A 16,856-nucleotide genomic window follows, 5' to 3' on the forward strand; every position below is an offset into this window, starting at 1 on the left:
ACATCTCCAAACTTCTCACCCTTTCTCCGGGCACCTGAGGGAGCTCTCCACACTCGCCTTCTAGACAAGGACACACAGGGCTCTTTGCAGATACCCATTTACAGCCTCCCACCACCATCTCCATACTCTCACCATCTCTGCACCTTCCTCATGGGTCTCTCAGATATCACAGAGGTGCTATGAGACAGCTGTGCCTTTCTAGAGGGCATCACGCAGTCTGCCAGGACACTATAAGGAAATGGTCAAAGGACTCTTAGGACTGAAGATGGGCTCTCCTTAAGGGAGAGTCAGCTCAATTCCCAGCCCCACTGACTGCATTTCTGGGAGTTCCACAGTTTAGAAGGGGGCTGGGGCAGCCTCATTCCCATTCAGACTCCTCTGTTCTACAACTTGCAGCATCAATGTCTGAACTGCAGCTGAAAACATCCAACCCCAGAAAGCCCAAGAACAAGAATAAGAACAGCACGGAGAGGAGAGGAAACAAGGAGCAGCACCATGATCCTGCTGCCAAGGGTGGCAGGGAGAGAGATAGCGAGGCATTCTGGAAGGCCTTCCCCTTACCCAGCTGGGCATGTCACCTCACAGATGGTGACATTGCAGGACAGTCACTCTCAGCCCCTTTGTCAGGCAGCCCAAAATGGGCCCATAGCAGGAGAGATGCCCCTCTCCTCTGCCAGAGCTCTGGCTGCAGAGAAGGTGGCTCATGCCCTGCACTTCCCTCTCATTCCCTGCCCATCTCTGCTGCCTGGAGCTGTCCCTGCTGGCAGCTCTCTCTCTGTCACAACATCTCCCAGTCAGTGCTCACAGACACCATCCCACCCGCTGGGTGCTCACTTCTGCCCTACAGAAACTTCCCGGATCAGGGCATTCTCTAGGGGCATCTCTGGGCATGCACAGCCCAAGCAGCAGGTCACATAAACTCCTATGAGGCCACAAGGGTGATGTTGATGCTGTCTGTAGGCTAAGGTTGGGATGAAGCGGCTTCCTGAGGTTTCTCACAGACCAATTAATCTCGGAGAGTGAAGGTTTAGTACTCCCACTTTCTTCCCAAAAAAGAAAACTTGTTCCTTCATTCTCCGTGTCAAAATTAGGAAACTGAAAATGCAGACATCTGAAGGAAAGCTCCTTCCCTTTCAAGCAGCCCTTCTCTTGATCTCCTCTTGAAAAGACCCCCTCGGACATCTCCTGTGCATGAGCTGGAGCTGTGAGCAGCCCTGACCCACACAGCACCCTCTCAGCAGAAGAATGAACCTGCCCTGCCGGGGGTCGCTCCTCTCACTAAGAGTTTCTCCCCATAGTGCTGTGGGGAGCTCCCTGGGCAGGTGGAGGGCTCATCCTCGCAGGCAGCAGAGTTACTGCCCCGGGCACAGAGCACCCTGGAGCGCAGGGAGACTGCTCTGAATCACAGCCCTGCGCAGACCTGTGTGTGCTCCCTGGCTTCACACCCCTGCAGCCACCTTCCCTGGCAGAATGGAGCTACACACCCTGTCCCTGTGACAGTGTGGCAGGGAATCCCTGCTCTGAAGCATCTCCTCCTCTGCCTATGCACTGGATGTGCCAGCAGAGCAATCCCTAGAAAGCCTATCAGTTATGGGACGGGCTGGGTTTAGAGGACCCCTCCAGGAACGTCAGTAGCATTGCCCTGCAGCCAGGGACTTACCGTGTCAAGGGCTGGGAAGATTTCTCCCACAAGGAGCTCTCCTCTGTCCTCCCACTCCACACTGCCTTGCACTTCTCTCTGTCATGTCACCTCTCATCTCAGCAGCAGCAGGCAGTGCCCGGAGCCCTGCTGCTCTTTGCAGAGGAGCTGCTCCTGCACACAGCTGTGTCTGGGCAGTGCTGCCCGATTGCCATGAGCTCCCTCCATCCCCAGAGCCTGGCCCTACTCAGGAGCAGAGGCCCAGCTGAGCTCATGACTTTCTCTGTCCCTTGTGCTTCCTCCTCCTGGGAAATGTTCACTCCAATAAACTAAAATAATCACCAATGGGCCCTCTCTAAGCACAGCAGGAAGACTCATTCCAGCATTACAGATTGTTTCATCAGAGCATGGTTATCGGCAAGAGGTGGAAATTTCCCACTCTGGAAGCCCCGATTCCCATCTCTTAACTAGGCAGGACACATAGAAAGGGGCAAGAAGGGAGCTGATTGACCCATGGTTCAGGTGCTGACTCAGATGAGTCAATGTGGGCATTTCATTCTGGTTTGGAAGGCCCTGGGCTGGAGTGGGATTCACCAAACTCCCATGAACTCCACAAACACACAGCAGGTGGGATTCCCTTTCCCAAGGTGAAGTGAGCACAACACAGAAATCTGCATGGGAGCTCCTTCTCTAATCTCCCATTGTAATCACCTGAGATGGAGGATGGGAGTCAGTTGCCCACACACAAACACCGGGTGACATTTGAGGAGAGAGAGGTGGTCTAAGGCATGTGCCAGTATCTGCTTGCTCTGATGGAGCAACTGGGAGACCCAAATCCTTCTAGAGCATGAGTTGGGGGCCAGGTGGAGAATTCCCTTGGCCATCTCAAATGACACTAGATGCCCACTACTGTTAGAGCACCCCTCACTATGGTGCTGAGACACATGGAGATGCCTACAGTGCAAACTGCTAATGTAATTCAGTGCACACACTTGATGTAATGACATAGAAACAGGTTGGCAGGGCCATGTCAGATGCCTGGGGTTTCTAGCACAACTGTATGGATGGGACTTATGGGAAAACCATGCCCCTTTGGAGTGGCTGCTGGGCAGACAACCCAGGTTATCTCAGACTTTTCTACCTGTGCCCAGACAACTGAATCCCACCACTGCGTTTAGGCAAAGTCCATCCTGTCTGCATTCAAGTGTGCTGCATAAATGGGAGGCACATCACACCAAGGTCTCTGCCCTAGTCAATGCACTCTCAAACCCTTCTTGCCCTTCTCTGCCTGAAGCTCTTCTCACCACCAGGTGATATGAGCAGGAACTGGGCTAATGATGACCTCAGGGTGGCTGGATAACAGGCTGTCCAGGTCCAGGGACTTCTTCAGTGGCACCTTGTCCTGCCTGGAGATCACTTCACCTCTGTCACAGGCCCCAAGGTGCTACAAATCAGCTCAGCCAGCCAACCCCTCTCCTGGCATTCCTGCACAGCCCAGCTCTGTTTCTCACTGGCCTTGGGCATTGCAGGCTTTGCTCTCTCAGTGGGAACCTCCTTCCACCATTACATTGCCACCTGCTATCTAGGCCAGCATGGCTCTGCTCTGAAGTGGGGCCATTGCACACCCAGTGTTCTTGGCTCTTGCTAATAGGTTGCACCACAAGCAGTCTGCTCTGTGCCACAGCTGATGCTCTGCAACACTAATATATGCAAATGTATGCAGCCTGGGGGAGAAGCAGGAGCAGATAGAGATGTACAAGCTTTCACAGGTGTGAAACATCATTGGAATGACCGAGGTGTGGTGGGATCCTCAAATGATTGGAGGGCAATGCTGGTGGGGTACAATGTCTTCAGGAGAGACTGTCAGGAAAGATGAGGAGGGAGGATGTCTTTTGTGTGAAGGGGCAGTTTGGATGTTTGGAGCTCTTCCTTGGGAGAGGCAAGGGTTTGGGTGAGTGGTTGTGGGTGAGCATCACAGCAGGGGTGACATCATGGTGGGAGCTACAGACCACCTAGTGAGGGTAGGGAGGTGGATGCAGTCTCCTTTAAGCAACCTGAGCAAGTCTGTGGATCACAGGCCCTGGTTCTTGTCATGGGGACTTTAATCCCCCTGGCCTGAACTGGAAGGGCAAACAGCAGAGTGCAAGCAGGCCAGGAGGTTTCTGGAGGGCATCAAGGACAACTTCTTTGCACAGCTGCCAGATGGGCCGATGTGGGTGATGCTTTCTTGTGTCTGGAAATTTCAAAGAAGGAGGAACTGATCAGGGATGGGATAGTAGGAGAAAGGCGATAGTTACATCCATCTTCCAAAAAGGCCACAAGGGCAACCTGGGGAGCTGCAGGCAGTTCAGCCTCCCTTTGATGAAGAGTGAGTCATGCAGTGAACCCTCTCAGATCACATTTTTGGCGCATGAAGGGACAGAAACCTCTTGAGGTCCCTTGAACTCCAAAGGAGTCCATGATTCTTCCCACTCTCAATCTTCTCTTGTGGATGTCAGGGAAAGCATGCAGGTGCCCTGTGACAGTAGAAGCAGGCCAGCCTTCTTGTCCTCCTCCACTCAGAATTGCTCAGATGCAGGGCTTCTTGGCAGGAATCCCCAAGACAGCCCTGATCAATCCTTGGCTTCACTTTTAATTTTATTTTTATTTTTCTTTCCCCCCTTCTAAGTCTGTCTCTTTTACCAATCTGATCCCATCCCATAGAGACCACACCACACCTGCTCACCCTTAGCTCATTGGCACTGGTTTAGACTGCTTTTTGTTTGTTTGTTTGTTTTTGTTTTGCTTTACTTTGACACTGAGGAGCTTCAGTCCCAAAGCATCTTGCGAAACTCGAGTGATTCAGACAACAGATACATCATGAATATTTACAAGAGTAGTGTCAAGTGCTGTGCCTAGGTGGGAATAAACCCATCCATGAGGAGAGGTTGAGGCACTTGGGATTCTTTAGCCTGCTGAACTGGAGGCAAAGGGCAGTATAGGAGGAGCCTGTGGCTGCTTGAAGGGTGGTTTCAGAGATGGTGCAGCTTTTCTTAGTATGGGGAAACAGCATGAGAAGGGGAAAGAGCCACAAACTGCATCTTGAGAAGGTCAGAGTGGACTTCAGGTCAAAAGAATGTCATCGTAGGGTAGTGCTGAGGTGCAACAGGTCACCCAGAGGGAGTCTGTGATCAGCCCCTGCCTTTGTGTTTCAAGGAAAAGCAAGGGAGGACAGGAAGACATCAGGAGAGGTGGGGAGATCGTGGGGTGAGAGCAAGGTGGGGAAGCAGCTTGGGTGTGTACAGTCTGCAGGGAAAGAGGCACAGGCGTGGGAAAGCATAGGGCAGCCTGTGGTGGAGATGGCCGAGGGCACTGCCAAGGCTGAAAGCTCCCAGCACAGCTAGGTCTTTGTCCTTTTGGCTATGGCTGGTGTCTCTGACACCGAGGCCCCCGAGAAGACGCCATTCCTTAAAGCACTGTGGCCTTGCTGCATCCTTGTCCCTTGGGAGCCCAGGAGGTACTGTATCATGGTCCTGCAGTTGGTGTTGAACACCCCCACCCTCACACTGGCCCCAGGAAGAGCCCTGAGCAATGCAGGATGGAAAGCATTACCCTGCCCAGGAGCTGGGTGTCAATGCCTGGTCACTCTGCTTGATAACTCACATTGAGGTTGACTTGGCATCACAGCCACCCTCACATTGCCTTTGCCTACCTGCAATCAGGGCCTCCAACTTTCGGCTCTAATCAGCCCCTGGGGAGACTTTGTTGGTAATGGCCCTCAGTGGGACTCATTATCTTTCCAAAAAGCTTGGGATTTGCTTCTTGAGAGGTTGCTTCAGCCTCCTCTCAGGATCTGAAGTTCATGGGCTCCGCCCCAAATACACCCAAGTGGTCATTAAAATACAAAAATCCCTAAGGAGCCATGCCTCTTTCCATAATTTTCTTCAGCTCTTCAATTCTTGTGTGGTTAATTGGAAAGTTTGCAGCAGTGTATTGAGATTAGGCAAATTTCAATGAGCACCTGAAAAAGAAAGATGTCTGCTTCTTAAGCTTTCTTGATTCTTCACTTTTCAGAATAAGTCACACCCACATTCTCCAATTCCTACCGACCCACAGTGTCTCCTAATGAAATCTGGACATGTAGGCAAAGGAGTATTTTTGATAGGAGACCTGTATGGAGAACCTTCCTCCCCAGCTCCCCAGCCCTGCCATTGCCCTCATCAGCCACTGGGGACTTCACATCACTCTTGTGAAAATCGAACCTTTTGCCACTCAAGGCTGTAGCTGAATGTTACAGCTCATGTGCAGCAATTCCCACCTGCTTTCCTATGAGAACTAGCTGCTAACAGGCACAGAAGATTTTGTCTTAAAAGCAAACAAAGAAATTATATTTTGGAACCGTTTAATAAAAGATACAAGACAGTCCTCAAGTGTATGCCAAGTCCAAGCTGCCTCCAGTGAGGTCCACTGCCCACAAGGCATAACCTTCCTTGAAATGTTTTCCACAGATAGATAGGAAGGGATAGACAGGAAAAAAAACAAAGGAGCTGGCTAAAGAGACAATGAGACTTCTGAAAGACGAGGCAAGCTTCAGACTCCCAGCAGCTCAGAGCAGCAACTGGAGAGCTGAGTGGTATCTGAATAGATAAAGAGGAAGGGGAGGAGGAAACTGGGAAACTATGGAAAGTGCATATGCCCAGAGAGTCTGATGCAAAGATTCCTTTGGAAATGACCAATTTAATCAGGACATGTGGAAATATGTGAGAGATCACTGAGATTTTATCCTCAGCCTAATAGACAGAGCAGTGGAAACACAAGGTCAAGGGCAAATCGATATTTCTTCTCCCGCCATTAATACCCTTCCTGAAGATTTCCACTCTTTCATCATGTTCATTGAAGTAGACTAAAACAATCACCAATGGGCCCTCTCTGAGCACTGAAGGGAGACTGATTCCAGCATTACAAACTGTCTCATCGGAGGATGGTTATGTGCAAGAGGTGGAAATGTCTGGATCTGGAAGCCCCGATTCCCATCTCTTAACTAGGCAGGACACAGAGAATGGGGCAAGAAGGGAGCTCATTGACATCTCGCCACACTCCCTTTTCATTCCCTGCATGGTCAATGAAGTGTGACTTCATTTTTGGGGACAACAAGGAGGAGACTGATCTCACTCCAGGCCAGACCCCCTCAGTGCAGATGTCTCTGTCAAATCCAATTCTCTGGACTTCCCTTTCTCGTCCAAAGAGGGAACTAAGTTGTCTCAACTGAGTTGTTTTGAGATACCTTTCCTAATGACAAGCTCATGTCCCACAGGAGCCGCCTCCAAAATTTCCAGCACCACATGACAACACAGCTACCCCAGGGCACCTCAGGCAGCAATAGCCTCTCTATGTGGTCAAATGAATCAAGCCCCCAAAGTGGATTCTAGTCAGAAGTTGAAATCTTCTCAGAAAATAACTCAGTACAATAATTGATAAAAATCCTCGTTTCCAAAGCTTCACACAGTTATTACCATTGCCATATTTTTTTTTTCTTTCTTCTTAATTGGCAGCACCATGTTCATGCACTACAGGAATTAGCCTGTCTATGCAAATGTATATATATATACACACACACACACACACATTATTCATCAAAATACATTTGCTACCAACACTCGGAATGGAGAAACTTTGTTCGGAGGAACGACTTTATTTAAATCAACATGTTTCAGCTCCCTTCTTCTGCCTCTATGTCCTTCCTTCTTCCTCGGCCTCTTCTCTCTTTACAGAGCTCTCCAGGAAAAGATTCACTGAATCACAGCACTTAGGGTGGACGAGACCTCTGGACATCACCTAGTCCCAACTCCCCTGGTCAATGCAGAGGGAATTAGAGGAGGTTGTCCAGGGGCTCCCCCCACTTATGCATTGTCCACAAGGGTCCTGAGAATACACTCCATCAATTGTGCAGGCCATTCATCAAGATGTTAAACAGTCCTGCCCCACATGTTGATCACTGAGGGATGCTGCTAGTAACCAGCTGCCACTTGGAACTTGTACCACTGATGTCAGTGTTTCAGCCTGATGGTCCATCCAATCTTCCACCTGCCTTATGATCCACTGATCCAGGGCAGAGCTCAACAATTTGCCCATAAGGAGACTCTGGGGGATTGTGTCCAAGGCTTTGTTAAACTGAAGGTTCACAAAATCCCCTGCTTTCCCCTTGTGCACGCAGGCACTCATCTTACGACAGAAGGCAATCACATTGGTCAGGCATGCTTTCCATTTCCCCTTGGTCAACGCATGCTTCCTCTTCAGTCCTTCTCCTTCCTATGCTTGGAGATGGTTTTCTGTCCAGGAAGGAGGATTTGCTCCATCACCTTCCCAGGGACTGAGAGGAAGAGGACCAGCCTGTCATTCCCCAGATCCTCCCTCTTGCTCTCCTGCAAAATGGGTGCATTGTCTGCCTTTTCCCAGTCATCAGGAACCTCCCTGATTGCCCTGACATTTCATAGACAACTGGGAGCAGCGTTGCAGTGACTCCAGCCACCTCTCTCTGCACCCTGGGGTGCTTCATGTCTGCTCCCGTGGACTTGTGTGTGCCCACTGGGCAAAAGTCCTCCCCAGCTGCATCGTCCTCTACCACAGCTGAGGCTTTGATAACACAGATGCTGCCAAAGGACTTGGGGGCCAGGGAGGCCTGGCAGTAGACAAGACCAGGAAAAGACAAGGTGAAAGAGGCAATGAGCTCCTCAGCCTTTCCCCTGTATTTGTCACTACATCCCCTGTTCCACTGAGCAGGGAGAACACATTTTCCTTGTGTCGCTGCCTTGTGCTGCCGACATCCTTGCAGAAGCCCTTCAGGTTACCCTCCCCATCCCTTTCTAGATCCAGCTCCAGCCCACCTCCATCTGAGCTTTGGCTTGCCTAATTCCATCCCAAACAAGATGAAATCCTCTCTGCTGCAGTCCGGGGCGGTGACTCTCTTATTCCTCTCACTTCTCCACCATCTCACGATCACGGAGTGAAAGACAACCTCCACATTCACATCCCCATACAGCCTGAGCCTCTGGCAAGAAACCAAGGGGAGGGTGGCACCGTCTACTCAGAGGCACAAACTACAGAGGTAGAGAAATCACACCGCAGAAAAGCTTGCTCTTCTCCCCTCACCACAGAGGGGATCCAGGCAATGGCCTTTCAGGTGGTTAAAGGTAGATGCAAAGAATTTCCATTGTAATGTAGATATGCCTGAGGCAGTGCCTGCCAGGCTGCCCTTACAGGCAACAGGGAGGAGGAGGTGTTCACCTGCCTTCTTTTAGGTGGTCACAATAAGCACAAAGGACTCCTGTCCCAGAGACATTTGCTCTGTGCTTGAACTGGGTCCTGAGATCATTGGCTTTTAGGGTAATTCAGGTTGAAGGGACCACAGGAGGCCTGTAGTGCAACGTGCTGCTCAAAGCAGGGTCAGATAGAAAGGTCAGAAACCAAAGAATGCCCCTGCCAAAGAACTTCTGGGGGTGATAGAGAAGAAGAAGACAGTAGAGGGTTGACGGGGTGATCACGTGGATAAAATGGTTTCCTATTTCCCCTTCTCCCGAGAATGAAATTCCCAGCTCTCCAGAGGGAAGAAGCTGGGACAAGAACTTTGCCACTAACATGGAGGCGGAGAAGCTCCTGAGTCCCTTAAAGGCAGTGGCTGGTCCAAAGGCCACCACCCCAATGGCACTCGACCCCCAGGCATGCCTGCCTTGCTGCTGGGCATCCTCCAGCCCCAGGCAGGAGGTCTGCAGGAAACAGAGTGGGGCCTGCAGCCTGCAGCCCTGGCCACCCAGCAGGTGTGGTGGGACCCTGCTCCTCTAGATGAGACTGGGCTCTCCTGCATTTCCCCAGTGGGAAGACTGCATCCCCTCCAGCTGGGAATGCAGCCTGGCAGGGAGGACCAACGTGGGAAACAAGATCTCTGTTCTGGGGTGTGAAGAGAGAGGGGAGGGCAGAGGGGGATCTGCTCATGCCCTGGGCACTGTTTCCCTCCCTGCACCCAGGACAGCCCTGCTGATGCCCTGTAACCTGTGAGCCCAGGAGATGGGACTGCAATCTGCTCTGGCTCTAAAGATTTTCTCAGCCCTTAAGACCCAGGATGCAAAGCACCGGTCTGGGGACACCTCAGCAGTCAAAGGGCCTGAATTCGTGGTGTGTTCCTGAGAACTTCTATGTAGTCTCCCAGCACTGCTTTGACTCCTGTTTTCCCTGGAGCAGAGACTCCTTCTGAGGATGAACTCGCTCACTGTGTCCCTCTGAGGACAGGCTTGACCAGGCAGTATAAATGCCAGCAAGGCCTCAACCCCACAACAGTGTCCCCTGCCCAGGACTCTGCCTTCCAGCCACTTTCTCCTAGAGGGTTTGGGTTGGGAGGGACCACCAGAGATCTCCAGGATCACGGTCTGCTCTGAGCTGGGCTAACTTGACAGTTAGATCAGGTTGGTAGGTGCTTTCTCCAGGAGAGTTTTCAAAGCTTTCCTGTCCCCTGTCCCAGTGCTGCTCAACTACCATGGTTATTTCTTTATTTTTTCCCTCAACTCATTTGAAATTTCCCTTACTGCATCTTCTCCTTGTTCTCTGTTGTCCTTTCCTCCCCTTGGCCCCCAGCCAGGTCATGCCATCAACTTTGACTTAGGACAATCACAGCTTCACCTCCAAGCACAGCCTTGCTGGGATCTCCTGGGACTGTGCAGGCAGGCCATGGTGGCCAGCTCCAAGCAGAGCTATGCACTGCAGGTCCCTACATTTTCTCAGATGAGAGCTAATGGAGACATAATATGACCCAGGGTAGAGCCTGTGGGCCGATGTCAAGGCTGAGCCGGTGGAAGCAGGCTTGAGAAGAGAAGCCCTCCAGCAGCTCCTCTCCACACCTGGGCAGGGAGTGATGCACCCAGCAGTGCTCCTGAGAGAGGATGGTGACACAGGACAAGGGGCACAGTGCAGTGTTGGGCACTGACCATCTGTGCTGGGTCTGGGAGTCCTGGCAAGTGATGCTGGTGCCTGTAGCCCTCGAGAACCCTCGATCCTACTAGCAGCAGTGAGTCCCCTCCATGACTGTCAGGAGCTTCTGGAGTGCCATGGCACCCATCTGCACCTCATGCCTCCACTGGCCCAGCCCTGCTAACCTCCATGTGACCCCAAGGCCTCACTGTGCAGGAACTGCCCAGGACATGGTGCATTCTGGGGTGGGGAAACATCCCCACACCATGGTGGGGGCCTGCGGTGCCCCGTTGCCCATGGCCCTCCTGCCTGGCAGCCTCCCACCAGCCCCCAGAACCTGCCCAGCCCTGTCCCTGTCCCCCTGGGGTTAGCAGGAGGCCATTGTCTGGGGTCTGCTGGGGTCTGGGCCCAGCGAGAGAGGCCAGAGAGGGCTGACCATTTCCCCCCATACAGGTGCTGAGCCCAGCAGGGAGACATAGCAGGTCACATTCAAAGATCACACCTCACCAGGACCATGGGGAATGGCCAGTGCTGGAAATAGATGGTATGAGAGACTGGGTCTGGGAGGAGTTTCCTGGGACAGTTTCTCCTCTCTGTTCATGCAGCAAAAAGATGGGATGGATCTTTGCACTGAGGCACCCTGCTTGAGGGCCCCCATGGGAGGAAGATGGTCTACAGGCCCAGTAGATGGCCTCAGGACCTCCTCTGAATGCTCCCTGCCAGCCCTGCAGAGGACCCAGCAGAGGGCTCGTCCTCCCAGGGCTCACAGCTGGACATCCAGTCCTCCAGCTGGGCATGGAGCCATGTCTGTGAGTGGCTGAACTGAACTGGCTGAATGGTAGAGCTCAGAGAGTTGTGATCAGTAGTGCAGAGTCTAATTGGAGGCCTGTAGCTAGCAGTGTCCCCCAGGGGTCAGTACTGGGTCCAGTCTTGTTCAACTTCTTCATCAGTGACCTGGATGAAGGCACAGAGTGCACCCTCAACAAGTTTGCTGACGATACAAAACTGGGAGGAGTGGCGGATACACCAGAGGGCTGTGGTGCCATTCAGAGAGACTTGGACAGGCTGGAGAGGTGGGCAGAGAGGAACCTCATGAAGTTCAACAAAGGCAAGTGCAGGGTCCTGCACCTGGGGAGGAATAACCCCAGGCACCAGGACAGGTTGGGGGTTGACCTGCTGGAAAGCAGCTCTGCTGAGAAGGACCTGGGAGTGCTGGTGGACACCAAGTTAAGCATGAGGCAGCAATGTGCCCTTGTGGCCAAGAAGGCCAATGGTATCCTGGGGTGCATCAGGAAGAGTGTTGCCAGCAGGTCGAGGGAGGTGATTCTCCCCCTCTACTCAGCCCTGGTGAGGCCACATCTGGAGTACTGCGTCCAGTTCTGGGCTCCCCAGTACAAGAGGGATGTGGCACTACTGGAGCAAGTCCAGCGAAGGGCCACAAAGATGATTAGGGGACTGGAGCATCTCTCTTATGAGGAAAGGCTGAGAGAGCTGGGCCTGTTCAGCCTGGAGAAGAGAAGACTGAGAGGAGATCTTATCAACGTGTACAAGTATCTGAAGGGAGGGTGTCAAGAGGATGGGACCAGACTCTTTTCAGTGGTGCCGAGCGACAGCACGCGAGGCAATGGGCACAAACTGAAACACAGACACTTCCATCTTAACATGAGGAAAAACTTTTTCACTGTGAGGGTGACAGAGCACTGGAACAGGTTGCCCCGAGAGGTGGTGGAGTCTCCTTCTCTGGAGATATTCAAAAGCCGCCTGGATGCAATCCTGTGCAATGTGCTCTAGGTGACCCTGCTTGAGCAGGGGGGTTGGACTAGATGATCTCCAGAGGTCCCTTCCAACCTCAGCGATTCTGTGATTCTGTGATTCTGTGCTGCCTGAGCTGACTCTGCAGCACCTTGTGGCCTGTGACAGAGGTGAACCAATCTCCAGGCAGGACAAGGTGACACTGAAGAAGTCCCTGGCACTGGGCAGCCTGTGATCCAGGCACCCTGAGGTCATCATTAGCCCAGTCCTGGTTCATATCCTCTTGAGGGGTGAGAAGAGTTTCAGGGGGAGGAAAGCTAGAAGGTTTTAAGGGTGCAGAGACTAGGGCAGAGACCTTGGTGTGATGTACCTCTCCCATTTTTGAAGCAGACTTGGCTGCAGATCAACAGGACTTGGCCTAAAGGCAGTGGTGGGATCCAGTTGTTTGGGCACTGGTAGGAACCCCAAGTTGCCCTGGGTCACTTGCCCAGCAACCACCCTAAAGGGGCATGGTTTTCCTAGAGGTCCCATAGTGTATCTCTAGAGACATGTGGATGTGCTGGACACCCCCAGGCATCCGACATGGCCCTGCAGGCCTATTTCTGTGTTACTGAATCAAGTGCCTGAACTGGATGACATCAACTGTTTGCAATGTTGGGATCTGCATGTGTCTCAGCTTCCTAGTGAGTGGAGCTCTGGTAGCAGTGGGCATCTAATATCATTGCAGGTGGCCAAGGAAATTCCTTACCTGACCCCAACTCATGCTCTAGAAGGATGTAGGTGTCACACTTGCTCCATCAGAGCAAGCAGACACTGGCACATGCCTTGGACCACCTCTCTCTCTTCCAATGTCATCAGGTGTTTGTGTGTGAGCAACTGACTTCTACCCTTCATCTCCATTGATTATAATGGGAGCATAGACCAAGATCTTGCTTGCAGACATCCATGCTGTTCTCACTTCTGCCTGGGCAAGGGGACTCCCACCACCTTTGTGTTTTTTATGGAGCTGATGAGAAGGATCTGAATCCCACACCAGCCCAGGGACTTCTAAAGCATCCTGAGAGGCCCAAACCGAGTCATCTGAATCAACACCTGAACCATGTGTCAATGAACTCCCTTCTTGTCCCCACCTAGGTGTCCTGCCTACTTAAGAGATGGGAATAGGAGCTTCCAGAGTGGGACAGTTCCACCTTTCCAAGATAGCCATCCTCTGATGAAATAAATTGCAATGCTGGAATCAGTGTCTCTCCACTCTTTAGCAAAGGACAATAGCTGATTATTTTAGTCTACCTCAGTGAACATTTCCCAGGAGGATGGAGCAGAAGACCGGCATGGTCATGCATAGACCAAGATCTCGCATGCAGACATCCATGCTGTGCTCACTTCTGCCTGGGCAAGGGGAATCCCACCTCCTGTGTGTTTTTAGTGGAGCTCGCAGGAGAATCTGAATCCTATGCCATTCCAGGGCCTTCTAAAGCAGCCTGAGAAGCCCAAACTGACTCATCTGAATTATTCCCTAAACTCTGGGAAAAGGAACTCTATTCTTCTGCCCATCTAGGTTTGCTGCCTAGCTAAGAGATGGGACTAGGGGCTTCCTGAGTGGGACATTTCCACTTTTCATAGATAACCATCCTCTGATGAGACAAATTGCAATGCTGGAATCAGTCTTCCTTCAGTGCTTAGAGAGGGACCATCAGTGATTATTTTAGTCTACTTCAGTGAACATTTCCCAGGAGGATGGAGCACAAGGGACAGAGAAAGTCATGAGCTCAGCTGGGCCTTTGGTCCTGAGTGGGGCCAGGATCCAGGGATGGAGGGAGTTTATGGCAACTGGGCAGCACTGCCCAGAGACAGCTGTGTGCAGGAGCAGCTCCTCTGCAAAGAGCAGCAGGGCTCCGGGCACTGCCTGCTGCTGCTGCCATGAGAGGAGAGAAGGCAGAGAGAAGTGCAAGGCAGTGTGGAGTGGGAGGACAGAGGAGTGCTCCTTGCGGGAGAAATCTTCACAGCCCCTGACACAGTAAGTCTCTGGCTGCAGGGCAATGCTACTGACGTTCCTGGAAAGGTCTTGAAATCATTCCAGTCTCACCATTACATTTTTAAGGAAGTCTCTCCCGGCTTCTCCTTTGCAGAGGAGGAGGAGATGCTTCAGAGCAGGGATTCCCTGCCACACCGTCACAGGGACAGGGCATCTTGCTACCTTCTCCCAGGGATCCTGCAGGGGGGGTGAAGCCTGGGTGTGCACACAGGTTCACCCAGGGCTGTGATTCAGAGCAGTGTTCCTGTGCCCTATGGTGCTGTGTGCCTGGGGCAATGACCCTGCTGCCTGCGAGGGTCAGCGCTCAACCTGCCCAGGGAGCTCATAACGATAATGTGGGGAGAAGCTCTGAGTGGGAGGAGCGACCACTGGCAGGGCAGGTTCATTCTTCCTTTGAGAGGGTGCTGCGTGCGTCAGGGCTGCTCGCAGCTCCAGCTCACTCCCAGGACATTTCTGAAGGAGACTTTCCAAAAGGAAGGTCAAGGCAGGGGATACATGAAAGGGAAGGAGCTGTCATGAGTCTGTGCTTTCAGTCTGATTCTCTTTGGGTGGGGTGAAATGGGATTGGATCTGTCAGCTTTAGACAGGGGACGGAGGCTCCAGAACAGTGACATTGCGAGAGGAGCAGTTCTGGGAGGGACTCAGCAAATGCCTTCATGCACCCCTCAGCCTAAGGACAGAACCAGCATCACCTTTCCAGCCTCACCAAGGTTTGTCTCACCTGCTCCATAGCACCTGCAGACACAGAGGTGCCCTGGGCAGCGTCCTGCCCCCGGGAGGTTTGTGCAGGGCAGAGCTGAGCTCTCAGCAGGTGGGATGGGGTGTGTGAGCACTGAGAGGGGAGAGATGTGGGGACAGAGAAACAGCTCCCCACAGGGATGGCTCCAGGCAGCAGAGTCATGGTCAGAGTGTGAGAGGAAACTGTCAACTCCAACGCCTCCTCTCCTCCCCCAGCCAGCACAGCCCTCTGCTCTCAAGGCTGTGGGGTCCAGGGCAGGAATCGTTTCCTCGGCAGCCGGACATGCAGGAGAGGAGACACTCCTGAGTGCCCCTCTGTCCCTCCCTGGCCCTGCCTCCCTCACCACAAATATCATGCTATTGCTCGATGTTTCCCACCTGCCTGTGCTGCCCTTGTCCTTTCCCTTGGATTCTCTGGGCAGGGGGGATTCTGATGCAGTTCAGACACTGAGACCCTGTGGGTGCTGCCCTGCAGACGTATCCTTGACAGTGAGTTGCCCAAGTGCCCCTCTAACCTGTGGGGCTTTGGGCAATGCAGTGTGGGGAGCTGGGAATGAGCCAACTCTCTTGCCAGGACACCCCATCCATAGGACATTCCGCCATTTCCCTGGGGTGTCTGGCTGGGCTGCAAGCTGCCCTCCACAAGGACACAGCTCTCCCATTGCAGGTGTGTGTTATCTAGGTGCCCCAGGCAGAAGCCACCTAGATACTGAGGCCACGCTGACACATGCTGGTGGGAGGGTGGGTGTGGGCAGCTGGAAGGAGCCCGATGCGTTGCTGGCTAGAAGGGGAGGGCTGAGACCTGCCTCACATTCCCTCAGAGAGAGTGCCGATGGACACTTTGCAAGTGCATTCCTCTGCTCTCCACGGTGTCGTTTCTTTTTTGGGTAACAGGAGTGCAACTGTCCTCTACCTCCGAGGTGGGAGCACAAGGCATCTGGGAAGAAGGCAGATGGACAGGCCAGCTCTGCTCCCTCTGCACTCAAGCCAGAGTGAAGCCTTTTGCCTCTCTGGAATCACAGCTGCTCACTCTGAGTGCAGCAGCAATGCTCAATGCTGAGGATTTCTACCTCCAGGCATGCTCCTCAGGAGTGACAGGGTCAGCTAAAAAAAACAAAAGAAGCCTTAAAACTACTAATGTACCCACATTATTTAGAAGTTGCAGTGAAGATGCTGAAAATCCCTTCAGCATTAGGAGTGGATTAACTCTGACTGGATCTGGGAATATAACAGTTTATTCACCCCTGTTCCCATGTCTGCAGTGCTGTTGGTCAGGGCTGGCTCCTTTGGAGCCCACCGGCACAGGCCCCTGCTCCTCATGTCAAACTCAACAAGCACAAACCAGAGCTCAAACGATGGAGGTCAGTGACATTGCTGCTGTGATAGGGAGAGGTAATGTGTGTGTTGGGGGAGGTTATGAGAAAGTTTTGCTCAGAGAAGTCTGTCCTAATTTGTCAATGTGTCTTCTTCATCAGACAGTCCCCCTCTGCCCTAAATGAGCAAATGTCCAACAGCAGCTCCCTCAATGAATTCCTCCTCCTGGCATTTGCGGACACACGGGAGCTGCAGCTCTTGCACTTCTCGCTCTTCCTGGGCATCTACCTGGCTGCCCTCCTGGGCAATGGCCTCATCATCACAGCTATAGTCTGCGACCACCGCCTCCACACCCCCATGTACTTCTTCCTCCTCAACCTCTCCCTCATTGACCTTGGCTCCATCTGTTCCACTGTCCCCAAATCCATGGCCAATTCCCTG

The sequence above is a fragment of the Apteryx mantelli genome, chromosome 11 (assembly GCF_036417845.1).
Source record: "Apteryx mantelli isolate bAptMan1 chromosome 11, bAptMan1.hap1, whole genome shotgun sequence".
In the NCBI taxonomy this organism is placed as follows: domain Eukaryota; kingdom Metazoa; phylum Chordata; class Aves; order Apterygiformes; family Apterygidae; genus Apteryx; species Apteryx mantelli.